The 20255-nt window shown below is 36.3% G+C and overlaps 1 protein-coding gene across 1 annotated transcript in view; it reads right to left on the bottom strand.

The window, feature by feature from the left end:
• LOC130236773 (homeobox protein PKNOX2-like) overlaps positions 1-20255 on the bottom strand; it is a 229065-nt gene that overhangs the window by 134463 nt on the left and 74347 nt on the right. The window contains exon 2 of the mRNA XM_056467529.1: positions 8255-8326. The gene's annotated coding sequence lies outside the window, so the exon portion shown is untranslated. The remainder of the gene's footprint in view (positions 1-8254; positions 8327-20255) is intronic.

The raw sequence follows: 20255 nt of genomic DNA on the forward strand, positions 1-20255 counted from the left end.
GAGCTCGCTGCCTCGCGCCTTCACCTCATTTAGCACAATTGTCTGGCAGCCATTAGCACGGAGGCAATTACAGCCGAACGGCGAGAGTAATTGGAAATGCCGACAGGGACCCCAAGAAAACGGGAATAAATAAAAAAAAATAAAAATTCAACCTAATAAGCCTCCGTTGGGTTGGTGGGGGCTGCTAGGCTAAATCAACATAATGCTAATCGAGGCTGATGAGGAACAGACTCAGGGTGAAGGCCAGGGATGCTGGAGATGATGATGATGATGATGATGTTGATGATGATGATGATGAGGTTGAGATTGTTATAGAAAGAGCACAAGGAATCAAACTAATCAACTGCTCACTGACATTGTATGGTTAACGCCCATAGAAGCTGAAGCTACAAGAAAACAACTATTATTATCACTGTTAAAAGAATGACGAAATTAAAATGGACTATGTCTCACTGTGCAAGATCCAATAGAAAAAAAAATTGTAATTAATAATATACAAGCAGATCCGAACATAGGTAAAAAAAACACTGACCCTTTAGATATGTGTGATAAATGTAAACTTTCACCATATAATCTTAGTCGTATGTTTGTATTTTGTCCCAAGTTGCTGGATTACTTTCTTTAAAATTGCTTCTGATATTCTGGGGTCAAGTTAGCGTTTTGCCCTTTAATCACGATCTTTGGTGTTCCCTCTCTGTGTCAGCCTTTAAACTGGAGACACGCAGATATTGTGGCTTTTGCATTTCTTTTCGCTAGGCGCAGAATACTGTTGTCTTGGACCTCCCCACAACCCCCTTCTTTTATTGCAGCTCAAAGATTTGGTCTTCTTTTTAAAACTTGAGAATATTAAAAATAATATCAGAGGTAGGGGAGAACAGTTTTTTGAAAAATGGCAACAATTTGTTGCATTCTTTAAGGATTTAAAAACCTGGATTGAGTGACGGTTATATGTGTATGTATGTATATTTATGGTTTGTTATTATTTGTTTTTTTCTGTATTTGTATTTATTTACTCATTTACTTATTTATTTATGTATTTATGTATTTATTTATTTATTTATTTATTTATTTATTTATTTATTTATTTATTTACTCTTTTCAGATGTTGATTGTTTTATTTGAGGGTTGTTTTGTTGGGGCTAGATATGGTGTGTGGGTTGTTGTAAAATGTAAAGTGTTATTTGCAAGAATAAAAATTCCATGAAAAAAAAAGTACTGCCACACATGATGTTTTAGACAGAAATATAGAAGTTGAACATTTATTAAGCATTTTACTACACTAATAAAGTACTAGTATTAACTCTTTTTTTTTTTTACAAAATTATATTGATTGTTATAATGTTGATTCATTTTTATTCATTTATATTCCTTCTGCAGAAATAGAAATTACAATTCAAAAATTCCATTACAAAGGATTTCATGACTATTATTATTTATTCATTCATTTTCCTTCCTTTTAGTCCCTTTATTAATCAGGGGTCACCACAGCGGAATGAACCGCCAACTTATCCAGCATATGTTTTACACAACGATGCCCTTCCAGCTGCAACCCAGTAATGGAAAACAACCATACACTCTTGCATTCACACACATACATACACTATGGCTAATTTAGCTTATTCCATTCACCTATAGTGCATGTCTTTGGACTGTAGGGGAAACCGGAGCACCCGGAGGAAACCCATGCAAAAACGAGGAGAACATATAAACTCCACACAGAAATGCCAATTGGCCCAGCCGGGACATGAACCAGCGACCTTCTTGCTGTGAGGTGAACCACTGTGCCAGCCGTTATTATTATTATTATTATTATTATTATTATTATTATTATTATTATTATTATTATTATTATTATTATTATTATTATTATTATTATTATTATCAGTTGACAAAGTGTTTTATACGATTTGAGCTCTGGCAGGCTTTTAATTCAGTGTATGTTCATGATGCCAAAAATAGATTAATAGATCAAGGTAAAATGAAACTGTAATCTGGGCTAAATAATGCAGCCAGTGCTTTGATTTAATTAAAACATTAAGCTACAATATTATTAATTAATACTATTTTGCCATAACCTTCATAGTTTCAGCAGAAATATAGTAGAAAGTAATAAGGAAAAAAATGAGTTTTGCTCTTTTATATTAACATGCTATGATTCAATGCTTTAAGAAAAAAAGAAGAAAAAACATGTGTACATCCTTTAAAAATATTGATTACCTAATTCACCTATAGCGCATGTGTTCTCTTCACCCAGAGGAAACACACATGAACACAGGGAGAACATGCAAACATCACACAGAAATGCCAACTGGCTCAGCCAGGACTCGAACCAGCAATCTTCTTGCTGTGAGGCTACAGTGCTAACCACTGTACAGTATTTAACATATTAATAATTAATAATATATAATGACTATTTAGCTTACAAATGATCATGCTCTGGACAAAAATGTAAATATATCAACTACTATAGGACATGAAAAAAACATGACAATACTGTACGTTTATTCCATTTCAAACAACATGCACTGATACAGAACCATGCTCTGATTGATTTACACACACACACACACACACACACACACACACACACACACACATATATATATATAAGGGATGGGACGAGTTTAAAAAACGAGGTTAAAAGTTGTCTCATGAGTTGTGATGTTATGCTGGAGCGTGAGGGTGGATTTAGCACTGCAAAAATATTTAGCAGTGTTAGCGTGTCCTTTATGGAATAATTCATTAAAATAGTAGTAAAATAACATTCATTACAAGTTTATTTATAAAACACCTAAATGGTTTTGTATTTTGATTTTATTTTCAGTTGAATAATAATCTATTTCCTATTTATTTATTAGCAAACATTTTGCTAATATTTAAAACTATGTATAAACACTATTTTCCATTCACTTATTAACAAGATATTTTGCAGTGTTTGTATGTTCCTTACAACTTAGAATTAAAATAGAGAATAACTTTCATTACAAGTTGATTTAAAAAATAGTAAATAGTTTCACCCTAATTTTGAAATTTTTTATACATATTTTAGCATATATATTTTTATGCAACTTTATTATATATATATATATATAGATATATATATATATATATAGATATATATATATATATATATATATATATATATATATATATATATATATACTTATATGTTTCACGAAAATTTATATACATATATAATATTAATAATTATAATAATAAAAAAGGGACTAAGCAGAAAAGAAAATGAATATATATATATATATATATATATATATATATATATATATATATATATATATATATATATATATATATATATATATGTATTTATATGTATTTAATGTATATATGTATTTATATTTTATTATTTTGTGTAATGCCCTGATGCGATGTATATGGGTCAGTTTTGATTTCAAATGGAAAAATCACAGCTCACTTTACATCAAACAGCAACATTTCATGTGAAGGATGCTTTTTTTTTTCAAGTCAGTCCTTGAATAATGAATAGTCGCACAGTGATGTAGGTGTTGTGTTTGGCCTGCTGGTGCCAGATGCCAGGGCATCTCCCCTGACTCCTCACTCTACTTACTAACATCAAACTGGGCAACTGGTGGCAGAAACCTGATCAGACAGGGTAAAATCAGAGGGCACCTTTCACAAGAACTGGGCAGCTTGCCCGACGGTCCACAGGAGGGGGCAAAGAATAGGGTCTGGTCGGAAACGGTGTGTGTCTGTGATGTGTGTGAAGGCGTCTTGGCACTAGCTTTTCCGGAGTCGGCACGGGAAACAGAAGGTCGAGTCCCACAATAGTCTCCCATGGGGCATCGACAATACCAGCTCAATGACCGCAGTCAACAATACTCTCAAGGCCTTTTATTCAGAGAGTTCAATGGAGCAGACACACCCAGCGGCACTTTCCTACACAAAACAAGACCCTGGCGCACACACACAAGCACACACATACATACATATTCATACAGGCTTATATAAATGACAATATTGCTACTATGAAAGACGCTTTCAGTTGTGTCTAGAATTGCTGCAAATGGTTGTTGGTACTTATTGTTGGCGATGATACTTTGAAAGTCTACTAGTTAGTCATATAGAGTTTAGAAATATATGATGGAACAATGTAATGGTAGAAGAAATAATAGAATAGAAAAAATGACAGAATGAAAGGTATATGCATAAGAGATGCATAAGAATGATAGGTATAAAAGTTATTTAGGTGATAGGTAGATATGACAGTAAAACAGAATAGACAGAATTATACTGGCAGAACAGTAGAAAGCTATAACAATAGAACAACTGAACCACAGACAGCCAGAAAGGATGGATGGATGAATTGATTGATGTATGGATGGAATACTAAATATGGATGTGTGGATATTAAATATGTGTGGGTGGATGGATGGATGAATGGATGTAATATTATATATGGATAGATGGATGAATGGATGCATGGATGGATGAAATATTAAATATGGTGGGTGGATGAAAGGATGGATGGCTGGATAAATGGATGGTTGGATACCTGGATGGATGAATATGGATGGATGGATGGATGGATGGATGGATGGATGGATGGATGGATGGATGGATGGATGGATGGATGGATGGATGGATGAATTAAATTTTAAATATGGATGGATGGAATAATAAATATGGATGGATGAAATATTAAATATGGGTGGATAGATGGATGGATGGAATGATGGATGGATGGATGGGTGAATAAATATTAAATATGGATGGATCCATGGATGAATTAAATATTAAATATGGATGGATGGATGAAATAGTAAATATGGATGGATGGATGGATGGATGGAATTATAAAGATGGATGGATGGATGGATGAATGGATGGATGATTGGACGAATGATTGGATGGATGAATTAAATATTAAATATGGATAAATGGATAAAATATTTATTATGGATGTTGGATGAATGGAATATAAAATATGGATGAATGATGGATGAATATTTATATGGATGGATGGATGGATGGAAAATAAATATGGATGGATGGATGGATGGATGGATGGATGGATTGATGGATGGATGGTTGAACGGATGGATGGTTGAACGGATGGATGGATGGATGGATGGATGGAGGAATTAATTAAATATGGATGGATGGATGGATGGAATATAAATATGGATGGATGGATGGAATAATAAAGATGTATGTATGGATGTATGGATGGATGGATGGATGGATGGATGGATGGATGGATGGATGAAATGAATATTTATTATGGATGGATGGATGGAATAATAAAGATGGATGGATGAATGAATGGATATATGGTTGGATGGATGGTTGAACTGATGGATGGATGGATGAATTAAATATTAAATATGGATGAATGGATGGATAAAATATTTTATATGGATGGACGGATGGAATATTAAATATAGATGGATGGATGAAACATTAAATATGGATGGACAGACAGTGGCGACAGACAGTGCCGTAGCGCAAAATGCGTGGGTCCGACAGACAGACAGACAGACAGACAGACAGACAGACAGACAGACAGACAGACAGACAGACAGACAGACAGACAGACAGACAGACAGACAGATAGATAGATAGATAGATAGATAGATAGATAGATAGATAGATAGATAGATAGATAGATAGATAGATAGATAGATAGATAGATAGATAGATAGATAGATAGATAGATAGATAGATAGATAGATAGATAAAAACTTTTTACCCTTATTTGAAATAATCAGAGCTACTGTAATGCTATAATTAATTTTCTTCATCAGTACATATGTCGGCTGCTCTGCAACACCGTTGCTGGTTAGAACTGACATAACGTACAATAAGTTAATTTACGTCATCTTCATAGCTGTAAGATGAGACCTGAGGAACTAGTACTGATCATTTGAAAAGAAGAAAAAATAAGCTGAAAAGACATTAAGCGAAGCACTGCAGAAACGAAAAGACGGAAGCTCCTTCCATTTCTCTTGAGCTGTGCTTTTGCTCAGAAAATGTTTATTTGTCTAAAAAGATCTACAAACAATCACTTCACTCGACAGGAGAGAGAGAGCTTTCCAGTCAGGAGGAGATTTAATTAGGGAAATCTCATTAGGTTTAACAAAATTAAGCGTAAAACAATCCTCGGCAGGGCTCCGAGAGCGAGAGGGAGAGAAAGAAAGGGGGAATTTGGGGTTATGAGCGATTAGAGTCGGGAGGATATTGAGATAGTCACTTCCATGCTGCTGTGGGGGGAAAATGGCTCTAGATACCCAGCTGTTTTCACACTCAATTAAAGAGACTTGCCTGGCTTTTACCCCCTCTGAAACGCAAAGAGTTAACCCTTCTGCATACTGGCATACACGCACACACACACAAACGTCTCAAACTCGTCCTCTCTCACTCATCCACGATGTAATTTCATCCTGAGCCCACGAACCATTAAAGACAAAAATTGTGTTTTCCAACAAATTCGCACTCTATAAGGACATAACAAAAAGTGCTATTAAAGCGAGGAAGCAAATTCTTAAACACCCAGCTGGGGTGATTGCAGACGAACAGCGAGTGTCAGGCAAAAAATCATTTCAAAATTCATGTGAAAGCCCAATTTTGTCTAAACCAGCAAGGAATAACTCTAGGAATCCAGACGAGCGATATCAGAGCAAGGATATCACAGGTTTGCATATTTTAAGCAGCTTCATAGGTGACACTGCATATTTATCAGCCATCTCAAAAGTGTGAAAGGATCGTATGTGCTAAAATTGATTAAAAAAAAAAAACTATAGCAAAAAATATATAATTATGAAAGACTTAAAGCATGACTACAAAAGCTGTTTGGTGCATTTGGGGGAAGAAATAAAACTCAACTGGAAGAAAATAGTTTGGCGACAAGCAAGGCTTTGTTCCAACACCTAGTGAGGTGCCTCACTGTCTGCTGCCTACACAGACAGCTGCTAGCAACCTTAACCGTATCTGAACCTCAGAAATGATGGACTGAGAATGTGAATCGAGTGGTATCACACAAAATAACATTCTTTATATTTTGTGCATATTCACAGCTGATGTATATTTATCTGCTATTATCTAACCCGTAAATCTGTTGCTAAGCTAACAATATGATGGTTTAATAAGCATAGACAATTAACCGTTCAAACAAACATTGGATAAATGGCAGTTTTTCCAAAACACACTTATTTAGCACTTTTAAATATTAAAGTGTTAGTTCACCCACAAATTTTAATTATATTATTAATTACCCTCATGTTGTTTCAACCCCTTGACACCTAAGTTTGTTAAAATAAATTAAGATATTTAGATGAAATCCAAAAGATCTCTGACCCTCCATAGACAGCAATGGTTCCGAGACATTCAAAGTTCAGAAAAGACACCAAAAGCATTGTGAAAAGATTCCATATGACTTCAGTAGTTCAACTATAATCCTTTGAACCTGGAAAAACATGTAAATACAAATTTCGCCTATATCTTGTCTTCCGTGACAAATTACGTTTTGCATTTACTATGTTTCCCACTGAAGCCACATGGAATGTTAGAACAATGTTTCGGTTCCTATTCCCGACTTTGAACGTCCCGTCACTGTATATGAAGGATGAGAGAGCTCCTGGATTTCATCTAAATATCTTAATTTGGGTACAGAAGAGAAATGAAGGCCTCAGGGAATTAGAACAACATGAAGGTGAGTTAGATGGATGGATGGATGGATGGATGGATGGATGGGTGGGTGGGTGTATGGGTGGGTGGATGGGTGGGTGGATGGGTGGGTGGATGGATGGATGGATGGATAGGTGGATGGATGGATGGGTGGATGGATAGATGGGTGGATGGATGGGTGGATGGATGGATAGGTGGATGGATGGATAGGTGGATGGATGGATGGATGGATGGATGGATGGATGGATGGGTGGGTGGGTGGATGGACGGACAGATAGATAGATAGATAGATCTATCAAGCATTTGAATCAGGACAATATCTATGAAGCCTTCACTTTAAGAAATGTTGGGTTATTTAAACCTAAAATGTGTAAAATATGGACTAACCCAAACATTGGGTTAAATTTGGTCCTATTAAGCGAATAAAAAAATTACCCAAGTCCATATTACACACAAAAAATTGGGTTGAAATAACCCAGCATTTTTTTGAGTGTTGAAATATTGCCTACATTGGCAGAGCTCACTGGCGTTTGGAACAGAGCACATGTGTTTCTGAAGAAAAACAGGAACTGTTGATATAGGAACTTACAGTTTGCTTGTTCTCAGCATCAGCGCATCTGATGTTGGAGTCTGTCCGCCGGCGCACTGCCCTCCACACAGTCTACAAAACAAAAGAAACCTTCAGTTACACCTAATGATCTGTTCACCATCATTTAACCACAGCGCCATCACAACACAACTTGTCAAATGGCCAGAAGTGTTGATTCAGATTTAAGCTGCACTGCATGTTTTGAGTACGGGGATCTTTTTATTGACGCCGCGTGATACCCGTGGGCCTGCTGACCCCACAATTTGAAAAGTAATTTGATATTGCGTGTGAAGGTATATGTATGTGTGCCCTGCTGTTCTGGCTTAATCGAGGCTGGACGTATGTGTGTGAGCTCGGGTAGGTGGGCAAACAAAGATAAAGGCAGGGGCGGCAATGGCGTCTAGCCCCCCTATGCCTCGGTCTGTCAGTACAGGTTCAAGCGAAACCTTTCTTGGGTTTCTTCCGAACTACAAAGAAAACATTTTAGGGTCCTGTAATCCCCTCCTACAGCCTCTGGAAGCCCTCCGTATCCATCCAGTCGGCAGCCCATCCAGTCTGCCTTCCTGTTGACGTCAAAGTGAATTAGAGCACGGCGAGCGCAGCGGCTCCCTCCGGGGGGCTGGAGGGCTAATCATGCCGTTTCTCTCCAGCCTCTGAGGAAGTATTAGCAGACCACCACATCTACAGCACAGGGCCCCTCCACAAACAACCAGACACAAAAATGCACACTTATAGGTCTCTCCAAACTGCAGAAGATTTGTGAGTTTGCCCTTCACACCCCCCATTTGAGGACACAGAGAAAGCTAAACTTTAGGGTAAACCTGGTTCTTGAGCAGCCTGAGCAGCTCTGTGAAATAGCTAATGCCGTCTCCACACGACCTTCTGCTCTCCCACTGAATAATGCTTCCACATATAGCAGAGGAGACTTCACACTCAGACTCCCACTGACCTGATTCCTACTGAGACTAGTGTGGCTTGGCTGCTCTCTTAAGTCTGATTCAGTGCTATTTTAGGATTACTCATATTTTATGCAGTATATATTGGTGGCTATTTTGATATGGGCCGATAAATGTTATTTTTTAAATGTTATCCTCATCGGTCTGCTAGCAGAATCATGCTGATATCTTTAAGCCCAATAAATTATGTATTTCTGTTAGTTGAACCACTTCACATGCTTGCTGGTTGCCACTTTTTTATTATTTTATTGATATTTTGATTTTGGTTTATGTTGGATTAATGTACTTTTTTTAGGCAGTAGATTATATTTATAAGATAAAAGTTGGACATAGAAAAGAGCAGTTGATTAATAAAGTTCAGAGATCAGTTCAATCTATAATCTAATTAAGGATAATAATAATAATAATAATAATAATAATAATAATAATAATAATAATAATAATAATAATAATAATAATAATAATAATAATAATAATAATAATTCATATATTTATATTTATTGGCTAATATATATGCTTTCAGCTTCCGAATCTAAAGTAATCGATTATCATATCGATCAGAAATTCCATATTGATGCGAAGCCTTTTTTTAGTATTTAGGTATTTGGTTTATGTTGGTTTAATGTATTCATTTTTCAGGCAGTAGATTGTATTTATATATTAAAAAGTTGGACATAGAAAAGAATATTGGATTAATAACATTCAAAGACCAGTTCAAACTTTTCTGTAATTAAGGTGATAAATACAAAACCAATTGTTCACTGTATGTGTTTGCCTTTGTTTTTAGGGTCACACGGTGGCTAAGTGGTTAGCACTGTCGCCTCACAGTATGAAGGTCACTGGTTTGAGCCCCGGCTGGTCAGTTGGTGTTTCTGTGTGGAGTTTGCCTGTGTTTGCGTGGGTTTCCACCACAGTTCAAAGATATAGGTGAATTGAACAAACTAAATTGGCCGTAGTGCAAGTGTGTGAATGAGTGTGTATGGATGTTTCCCAGAACTGGGTTGCAGCTGGAAGGGGATCCACTGTGTCAAACATATGCTGGATAAGTTGGTGGTTCATTCCGCTGTGGTGACCCCTGATGAATAAAGGGAGGAAGCTGAAGGAAAATTAATGAATGAATTTATTGTCTAAAATATTGGCAATCAGCCTTTAAATCTAAAGAGATATTGGTTTCTGTATCAGTCAGAAATTCCTTTTTGGTGCATCCTTATTTTTAGTATTAAAATATTTCAAAGACATTTTGTTTTTTGAGTTTCAGTGTTCATATTTTAGATTAGATTAGATTCAAATTTATTGTCATTACACATGTACAAGTACAAGGCAACGAAATGCAGTTTAGGTCTAACCAGCAGTGCAATAGCAGCAAGTGCAGGATACAGGTATAAGTTATAAAGTGCAATTTATAGAAAAACTATGGTAATATTTACAGATGGATGTACTATGAACATTATATACAGGTTGTATATAATGTCATATAAATTTAAGCTTATGTTTAAGTCATTTGGTTCTGTGGTTTTGTTTTATTTCACCATTAGTTTCAGTCATTCTACAATAGTACTTTTATTCAGTTTGTTGCCAAAGCAACAATTTTGTCATCTAAGATTTATTATTTGTATCATTTTGAAGCTGGTTTCCACCACAGAATAACATTTTTAAAAGTGAACTTTATGTCTCACAATTCTGACCTACTTTCCCACCGTTGTGAGTTTACATTTCACAGATTTTGTGTGACATCAAAGGCCCAATCCCAATTCTACCCCTTAGCCCTTCCCCTTACCCCTACACCTCGTTTTACGAGTTCACGTGAAGGGTTAGGGGTGTCCCAATTCTTTTTCGCTTGAGAGCGTAAGGCTAAGGGTAAGAGCTGGATAGCCCTTGAAACTGAGATTTTACAGGACCACACTCGAAACCAAGGGGTACGAAAATTTCCCTGAATCCACCAGCTACAACGGCAGAATGGCTGCACACGGAAGTTAGGAGATGCACAATTAGTATATTTGTCATTATTATGAATTTTTTACAACAAACAAGCACATGTTTTATTATATTCATATACCCGGTTGTTCATGTTTTTACCATCATGCTTCCAAAAAAAAAAAAAAACGCTAAAATAAAAACCGCTAAATTTCGCAATCTATAATCCATAATAACTCCTGTATACCAGTCCCACAACCTTCTAACACTCGATGACACTCGAATCCCCTGTCAGAAAATTCTAGCGGCTGGGAATGACCTTTTTTACAGTGTTCTGGTGTAATGTTAATGTTGTTTTCATGTGTTAATAGATGAATATGGCCACACTATAAATTCACAGTACAGTTGCGATCTTATTGCCACATTGTTGTGATAACAATAATATATGCCTTCAGGGATTTCCTGAAGATAAATACCAAAAATAACGCAACTGAAATAACTACAGCAGTCACGATTCGTCGATCTCATATGAAGCAAGAGATCGTAATGACATATGATGACATGTGCAGGTGCTTTAGTGGTGTCCCATTTCTTACGGGTAAATTTTGAAGCCCTTCGCCTTCACATTCTGTTTCAAGGGCCAAAGGAAAGAGTACAAAAATAGAATTGGAATTAGGCCAAATTCAATAGAAAGAAAGTTTGAAATTCAGAGATAAAAGTCTGTGAGCTGTTCCCTGAAGAACTCCCTTAACATTACAAAATAAACTCAGAAATATTGAAACATAAAATGTACAAACTTTTACTTTTGATATAACTCTTTGCTAGTTGAATTGTTAGAAATAACGGTCACACTTTACAATAAGGTCATTAGTTAACGTTAATTAATGCATTTACTAACATGAACAAACAATGAACGATACATTTACTACAGTATTTGTTCATGTTAGATAACGTTAGCTATAACGGTTAACGGAAAATACAGTTGTTCATTGTTAGTTCATGTTAACTATTGGTAACAAGCATAGACTTGGATGTTAATAATGCATTAGTAAATGTTCAATTATGATTAATAAATGCTGTCCAAGTGTTGGTCATGATTAGTTCATGTTAGTAAATGTATTAACTAATGAACCTTATTGTAAAGTGTTACCGAAATAACTTAGAACAAACAGATTTGTCTGGCTTTCTCAAGTTTGTCCTACAATAGTCTCATTAATTATGTCTTTGTTACAGAATTGTGACTTGTTTCTTGCAATTGTAAGCTAATATCTCGCAATTTCGAGTTACAGAGTTACATATATCTATAAACAAAAATGAACAAAATGAATGAAGAAACAACAATGGTATGTAAAAACTATTTAGATTCATTAATAATATACACTTTACTCTTAAATTTACTGTACGTCTATTAGTTCAGATTTCTGTGTGAGGAAAATTCGAAATGTTCAGACATTCAGTTGCAAATTACTTTTTATTTATGCTGACATGGAACAGAAAAGGTGAACTGATGGCATGCAAACCCGTCTGTCAGAATACACAGACATTATGCCCCAAACATCCATCTTTGTATGAATGGGCCTTTTATTCTAACAAAATAAATGTATTTTTTTTTGTATTAGATGTTTTACAAGTGCCTGATTTCTTTCCAGATGGCTCTTAAAAAAGCAAATAAAAACAGAATTGGAGATGAATGTCAATGCTAACGGATCTTTTTCTCCACTATTATATAGTCATCATTGGCTCCTTGTGTTCAATCTTGACTGTCCTATTAAAAAAAGACTACACCGTCTATTACAGTCATTAGATCAACCCATTTAAGCATTACTGCCAATGATGCAACAAAATAATCTTTACTTTGACCCGAGCAATGCAAGGTTTAGGTGGTAATTACCCAGAATGCCTCACTAGCATCGCCCCCCAAGCTGTTCAAAGACCTGCAAGAACGACAACATTTGCTGCAAGGGGTTTTAGAACTTCCTGTTTCCTATGACAACCATGGAACAATTCATATTCATATTCTCCTCTAATAAACTGTGTAACATTAGGGCGTAATTGTTTTCTATGCAATATATGAAAACAGCCCTTTGCAGAGAGCAACGCCTGACAGCAGTCATCAGAAACGTCTGGAAGAATGACAGACATCTGGCATCACAATACCACTAAAACTTGATGAAAAAATGTCAACTTCAATACACGACGCTGCAGGAGAATAGGGTAATAAATGAACTCATCTTTATCACAATACTTGCCCCAGTTAATCGATTATATTAAGAATTGAAACATTGAAAGCACTTGTTTTTGTAATACAAGTTGGTTAATTAAATAAGCAATAATCTGCATACATTCTTTTAACAAAATCTGAACAAGGCACCAAATCAGGTTAAATTTAATGATTTCTTTTAACATATCAGAGTCAAAGATTTTCATCTTTCATAGAGTCAAGAGTGCATCTTTTTTATCTATTTTTATTGTTGTATTGTTTTTTTAATGTTTTTTTAGTGTATTTTTATTGTTTTATTTTTTTTATTGTTGTAGAATACAACTTTGCAAACAATTAGTCAAACTATGCATGAACATGCCCATCTTTCAAAAATAATACAATTTGGTTGCTGAAGTGCTGCAAAAGTGCTGCTGAAATTGATTTAAAAAAATGGGTAACACTTTATAATAACTGCACGCTATGAATTATTTATTAAGCATAAGCAAATAGTGAATTCATTATAAGCATTAACTCTACATTAATAGACGTTAGTAAGCAGTTTTATACACACAGACACAAATGCTCTATTCTTGACTTAATTCTGAATTAAAAGGCTCCATATTTTCGTGATTCACAGTTTTTTTTTTTTTTTTTTTACAGTTATCAATTGCGCTATAAGACCTCTGCTCTGTCAACTTTTGATGTGAAAATGGAACTGTGCAGTTTAACAAATAGAATTAAGCAAAACAAGAGAAAAAGTTGCTGGCTGTTTATTACCAGGTTTTTTTGTATTATAAATTACACACCAACCCAGTCAATAAATCACTTTAACTTATTAAAAATGTCACTAAAAGTCATTTTTAAAACTATTTACATCAAAAGCTATTAGAGGAAGATCAAGGTACCATAATGCAATTCAAAAGCTAAATAAATGACACCACATGACCACAAAAACAATATCTCACACATGATCTCAAAACATTTTGCAATTCTGAGTGTGCCTCACACAGGTAAGTACAACACAGGCTCACTCTGAAAACGTAACAATATTAACATTTCTGGAGAGCGCCAAATACGTTCAAGGGGGGACGTTTTTTTTTTACTTTTTGTTTTCACGAATCCACCAGGGGCCACTGTGTATGCTTTTTGAGATATCAAATATCTCTCGGTGACGCGGTGGCGCAGGTGGTAGCACGTTCGCCTCACAGCAGGAAGGTCGCTGGTTCGAGCCTCAGCTGGGTCAGTTGGCGTTTCTGTGTGGAGTTTGCATGTTCTCTCCGTGTTTGTTTGGGTTTCCTCCGGGTGCTCCGGTTTCCCCACAAGTCCAAAGACATGTGGTATAGAATTGGAATTGAATTGGGTGAGCTTAATTGTCCATAGTGTATGTGAGTGAATGAGTGTGTATGGATATTTCCCAGTGATGGGTTAAGGCAGGAAGGGCATCCGCTGCGTAAAACACACGCTGGATTAGTTGGCGATTCATTCTGCTGTGGCGACCCCAGATTAACAAAGGGACTAAGTCAAAAAAAAATGTATGAATTAATGAATGAATAAATAATAAATATCTCTCTCCAAGTGCCATTCGCACTTGCTGTTCTCACGTAAATCCACCAGTGGCAGCTGTCGACTGACTGAATGACTGACTGACTCACTGACTGACTGACTGACTGACTGACTGACTGACTGACTGACTGACTGACTGACTGATCGACTGACCCGCCCTCCTCCTTTCCTAAACCCAACCAACAGTTTTTTCAAAAGCATCGATTGACCTGTCCACCCACATCCCTAAACCCAACCTACAGTCAGCAATCCAGAAAAAAAAGCAATCCAGAAAAAGAAAAGCCCTCAGCTGATTTTTCCCATGTTTTCAGATTTTACCACATTCTCACCCTGTTATTTACTTGTTTATTTAATTTTCTGGATTCTGTTTTTGTCTTACCCTTTCTGAATCATTCTTCACCAAACTAAATCCCATCATCATGGTCAACTCCTCCCTGTGTCTCAAGTCTGTTGACGTACATGGCAGGTATGGAGGTAAGTGGTCAACTGGTAAGCGTGCAAAGGAACGGCATCATACTGCCCCGTAGCGTTAGTTTTAAAGACGGAATGCACCCCATACGTTCTTCTGGCTACATAATTCGCAATCTCCAGAAATGTATATAGGGCTATGTTTCAGAATGAGTCTATGTTGGGTGAGTGGGATTGACAAACCAACTGTAGAAAACACACTCTTTCATCTCTCTGACACTTTAACTGACACTTGAACCAGTTTTGCACATTTACACTTTCTTAAAATCACTTCATACCTCCATATATTGTGCATTTATGATGTGTGCTTCACACAGGTGAGTGGGCTTGACAAACCACCTGTAAAAACACTCTTGCTATAATTAAAAAAACTGTACCACTCATATCTGTGCACTAACAGTTCCTTTGTATAACTAACACTTCTTGTGTGTATTGCATCTTCTTGTTGAATTGCGGAATGCCCCCTAAATCGTAAGTTGCTTTGCACAAAAGCATTTGCCAAATGTCTAAATGTAAATGTAAACCATATTGCCTTAATTTTGAATGATAACGAACCGCCATGCCCAAAACACTGCAACTCTACAGACAATGTAGTCTATACAAACCAATAGCTTTTAAAGGTATCTTGGCGGAGGGTCTGTCTTTTTAAGATCACTTATAGTAACTTATTGAAGTGTGGCAGGACGAAGAAGGTTGAGAGGAATGATAGCAGAATTCCAGGGAATTAGAAGGGATTTAGCTGACAATAGCAGGTATTCCCACTAGTGTAACAAGACCCTAGTTGGCGTCACGAGAGGCTTAAACTTCACATTAAACCAGTGCGCAGCTGACACAGGAGGCCACACTAGACACAACAAGGGGGAAAATGGAGCAACTTTCAGATGCATTAAGCTTATATATACACACCAAGAACAAAACAAATGCACATGGCGCATGCAGCAAAAGTTTATTTTGTTATCTTTCAGGCCAACGCACAAATTCACAAAGCAATATTAGCGCTTAATGAAGTATACGCTATGCTCTCCGTGTCGAAACAACACTTTCCCACACCGTGCATAATATATTTTTTCCCCTTGATCTGAATCTTGAAATATTTGCTGCAGTCTTCTCTGCATTAGCGAGCTACGGAAATCCAAACAGGAAAAGGCATTAACTGCTAAAATATCTCCGGGCGTAGCAATGAGGCAGGTAGATCCAGGCTTTTATCCGAAACAAATCCTTCTAAATCTTTTAAATGGCACACCACCTCACCATGAAATTTTTATTTTCCTCTGACTTTAGATAGGAGTTTATGGGAAGTTTTTAACTCTGAAATGCCTTCCTCTGAATGATGGAATCCGTACTGACATTACTGTAACTTTGATAACATCAGTAGCGTTTGTATCAAATAATAAATAAATGTAAACTTATTGTCTCATGGTTGTTTTGGAAAGATTATCCTTTACCTTATCTTTAAAGGTGCTGTATGTACGTTTTTTAACTCTTCTGAAGCATAAAAATACTATAATATTTTTGCAGATATTAAAGAAACATGCCAAGTGAATATACTTGTTTATCTGAAAAACAATGCTGAAGTCGGAGAATCTGCTTTGAAAATGTGTTTTCCATGCCGGAATGTCTGTCTTTGTTTTGGTCATTTTAACCTGCCAATGCTAGTTAGCCAATTATATTTCAGGACCCCGGGTTGCATTGGTGGAAAACCATGTATTTCATTCATTCATTCATTCATTCATTCACATCAAAAAGGCTCTGAAAGCATGCCTCCATGACCGAAATGTGATGCTGATTCAGTTCCACATTAAGTTATTAATTAGCAAATAATATAAAATCCTGTCCTCAATCTGGCAACCTGCGATTGCATTTGTTTTGATCCAGGAGTGCAATACCTAGTTCAACCACTGGTGACGAAATTACATACTGCACCTTTAATTTATTCGTCAAGTTTTGTTTGCCAGTGAAATTATTTTGCTGCAACCAAAGACATTTAACTGGCACAATATTTGCTATTATTTTGGCTTATTTCTTGCTACCTTATTGTAAATGATACCTATTTTTTTATGTTTGGTCTTTGCTCATAAAGTGAGCATGTTTATGGAGTTAATAAAGTAGCATTAGTTTGCTATGCAGCTTTGTTCCTAGATAAAGGATTTAAGTTTAAATTTAAGTTATATTTTTTAGTTTTTATTCTAACAAAATCTGGCAACATAAATGAAAGAACATGTCATACTCCTATGACTTCTAGTACTCTAAGTGAGACAATTCTAATGCACAAGTAAAAACATAATTAACAGCTAGCTGTTTAGTTCATTTCTCAACACAATGCAAATATTTTTAAAGCATTTTTTACTATCATGAATTAAATTTCCCCTGAAATCAAATTTGAACATATTATCAAAAAAGTTCACCATTTCTTCCTTCAAATTCAATGTGCTCCTGTGGTGTCTGTCATTGCTAAGCAATTATCAGCAACACTCTCCAAGGAACCACTACTGACAATCAATTGTTACAGTTGTCAAACAAGATTTATTTATGGAGAAAAAAATAAATGGTTATCGCAGTGCTAGGTGCTTTACAGTTGTCTGAAGTAAGTCTACTGTTATAACTGAAATGTGTATATGCCATTTAAAGTTGGAAGCCAAGGTAAAAAAGTTAAGAGTCAGATTTAAGGGTCAAATTTATTAATGCAGTGAATCATCTGATTTCATTAATTGTCTCAGGGCATTTTTCACTGAGCAGGTGTAATATTCATTAATATTAATAATATTTATTCAAATTCTTATATTCACTCAGTGGCAGTCCTTTCTGCCCATTCTAGTGTGTTGGGCTTATGCCTGGTGCTTGGTAACGTTACAGGGCCTGGCTCTTCACTGTTAACAGCAAACTGGCTGCTTCTGCTGAAGAGCTACAGTACAAGAAAACAGTCGGTACATAAACTGTGGTTTGCAGACATCGTTGTTTTGCACTGCTCCTAACTAGCTTAACGTTAACTTAACGGCTGTTTCATCGTCTTTATGTGCTGTTGTACTCTCGCTGCCTCTGGTTTTAACGAACAATGCACTCAGCTTTTTTTAATTCTGGCCTTTTCAGCGCCACCTTTGGGCTTTTTATTATCAATTTTTCATATCTCTAGTATGTCTAACAAATGTTTTTGGGGAGACGAATGATAATTACGTATTTACATCTGCATTCTGCTCATGGGCTGCGAGAAAATAATTTAAAAGAGTGGAGCTGCAATAAAATAATGAATGAAAAGGGTGAGGCTATGGTAAAATAAATAAATAAATTAAAGAAAAAAAAGTGCGACTGCTGAGAGTGCAGGCAGCTAGGGACACAGGCCCTCGCGGCCAAAAACAGACCGGCCCACCGGGAATTTCCCGGTTCTCCCGATTAGCCAATCCAGGCCTGATAGCAATACAGCAGGTCTCTTGCACTGTCTATTCCAACCATTAGCCCTGCCGGTAATCTGGAGGATTTTAAACATGTGCGAACACAGCAGCATGGCGATGTGTCTGAATGATAACAAACTCAACTGATAGAAGACAAAGTCCGCCATTTTCAAATACTCGTACAGCTCTCCCGACAAAAATACTTGCTGCAAACCAACAACTTTGTTGTATCGGCCCTGACAAAATCACGGAAAAAACATGCAACAAACCCTGTGGATCATGAAAATAAACACATACGACCTGTGGTGTGTGCAGACGCGGTCTCACCCAGCCATTGGGTCTCACAGCTTGGCAGGTCTGCCTTGCCGTTGTAAAGCACATGCTCTCATGAATAATTAAGAAGCAGGGTCTTCTCATAGGATAAAAATCTCCACTTTGAATAATAATGAGAAACCGACATGTCATCACTTCACTAGCAGATTCGCGTTACGTCACCGATTTTGAGATGAAATTAGCTGACAAAAGCTCAAAATTATCCAGTTTTCCCCACAATTAAAGCTGACAGGTGCTAACGTTGTTTTAAATGATGCTCAACACACACAAATCTGTTAAACTCTGAAAAAAGTACTCCAGGGTGTCTTGAACCTTTAAAACTGCAATCTAAATTATGTCAATTATTCACATCTAAGCAGGCTTTCATATGGGATTGAGTAGACTTCTACATGTATAATACCATGTATTTTAAAATAACAAAGTCGCCAACCCAGTGTTGATCTAAACTCCTCCTCATTTATTAGTCATAACAGTGAGGAGAGGAGCCCAAAAAAAGTCAGGAAGCTGAAACATCTCATCTATCTATGGCACACACATATACACTCAAAATTAAGTCTGTTAAACACACAATTACTACTTTCTGTAGAGTGAATGAACTATGTAGCGGATAAATAATTCAGACAGTGTAAATAAGCTTTCCGTTAGGTTGAATAAAGCCTGGCTTTGTGTTAATGTCACTGCAACCAACGTTGCGCATACAAGTTTCTGCTCTGGTCCAAAGCTATGATTCAGCAGAGAATGTTTCTGACACATTTGAATTCAACACTGAATTATATATTTTAACATGGCAAACTGTTAAACACATACTTTTAGGCTGTCCAGAGCAGTGAATTGAAGTTAAATGAACAAAACTCTGGCTCTTCCTGTTTCAGTTAAATTTAAGCCAAAACACTGAATAAAACTGTGCATTTCAAGACACTTCAGGTGATCTTTAATGAACAGTATATGTGCAGAATGGGATTAATGACAAACATATGAACTGACAACTGAATCTAGCTGCAGTGCGTGCGTATGTGTATAAGCGCAGCCGTTTTATTGCCAGCATCTAAATGTAAATCTACAAGATTGTCTTTTATTTCGACCACAAATATTAGTATAGTATTACAAACTCACATTACAAACTAAAACTAATATGACAAAAGCGGATGGTCACCGCACTGTGTGGAATATCCATCTCTGAA

This window comes from Danio aesculapii, chromosome 10 (genome assembly GCF_903798145.1).
Source record: "Danio aesculapii chromosome 10, fDanAes4.1, whole genome shotgun sequence".
In the NCBI taxonomy this organism is placed as follows: domain Eukaryota; kingdom Metazoa; phylum Chordata; class Actinopteri; order Cypriniformes; family Danionidae; genus Danio; species Danio aesculapii.